Genomic DNA, 1,222 nt, shown 5'->3' with positions numbered 1-1,222 from the left:
TAAGAGTAGTATTGAACCTAGTGTTAATAAATATGGGTTGAACAAGTGTGGCATCGAACCTAGTGTTAATAAATATAGGTTGAACAAGTGTGGCATCGAACGTAGTGTTAATAAACATAGGTTGAACAAGTGTGACATCGAACCTAGTGTAATAAACATAGGTCGTACAACAGTGGCATTAAACCTAATGTTGGAGAACATAGGTTGAGATTAAAGCTAGAGTTAAGTCAACCTAGGTTGTAAGATAAAGATAGCGAACCTAGAGTTAAAGTAACCTAGGTTATGTGATAAAAGTGTTAAACCTAGAGTCAAGTGGACCTAGGATGGAAAGAACATTGGGCCTAGATAGGTCGATACTATAGGGTTAAGACCAACCCTTGAGTTATGTGAAATGGATTCCGGAATCCCTGAGCTTATGGAACACCCAAAGTGGTGTTGGGCGTGTGCGACGATTTCGCCGTCCGGGGCTAACCATTGACATGGCGTGTGCGACGATTTCGCCGCCGGATGGTTATGCCGGTTTGTGGATTATTACCATCGTTTGACTTGAGCCATTGTCGTGGCGTATGTGCGACGATTTCGCCGCCGGGTGGCTCAGTCATAGAGTGCGGCAGGTTGTGGTAGGTTGAGGTGCATGCGAGAGTTCCTTCACCTCGAGCCGACAGAGTGCGGACATCCGCAGTTGATTGACTCAAGATCGAGTCGAGTGGCATAGATGGCTAAGGTAAAGGTAACCATAGGAAAGAATCACCAATGAGCATAGTGTGGCAAGGAAATAAAGTAAAGAACGGCTAACGAATAAGAATAGCTAATAAAGTAAAGAATGGCTAATAATATGAAGTAGAATCAATTAATCTACTTGTATGAGTTACAGGATTTGCATAATGTTCATATTGCATTTTGTGAGGCATGTTATCTGTTAGTTGCATAATAACATGATGATATATATATCTATAGATATTTTTGGACTAACATGATTGCAATGCCTCTTTAGACCTATTGGTCGAGCTTTTTCCTTGGGTGACCGTACCTACTAGGAACTATGGAGTTGGTTCTCACCCCACATTTTTTTGGGGTGTCACAGGTACGCACGTGAGTGGCGCAGCGGTGCGAAGCAAGGGCGTAGCTCCGTAGATAGCGCCCTACCCAGAGACTAGAGATAGCAGTACCCCGAGTCGGCATAGCCTAGGGGTAGAGGGAAATGAAAAGAACAAGATGAATG

The 1,222-nt window shown here is 43.5% G+C and overlaps 1 protein-coding gene across 1 annotated transcript in view; it reads left to right on the top strand.

Moving 5' to 3' along the window:
- LOC109727561 overlaps positions 1-1,222 on the top strand; it is a 12,685-nt gene that overhangs the window by 317 nt on the left and 11,146 nt on the right. The gene's annotated exons all lie outside the window — the stretch shown is intronic.

This window comes from Ananas comosus, linkage group 22 (assembly GCF_001540865.1).
Source record: "Ananas comosus cultivar F153 linkage group 22, ASM154086v1, whole genome shotgun sequence".
In the NCBI taxonomy this organism is placed as follows: domain Eukaryota; kingdom Viridiplantae; phylum Streptophyta; class Magnoliopsida; order Poales; family Bromeliaceae; genus Ananas; species Ananas comosus.
This window is presented reverse-complemented; position numbering and strand designations above follow the sequence as displayed.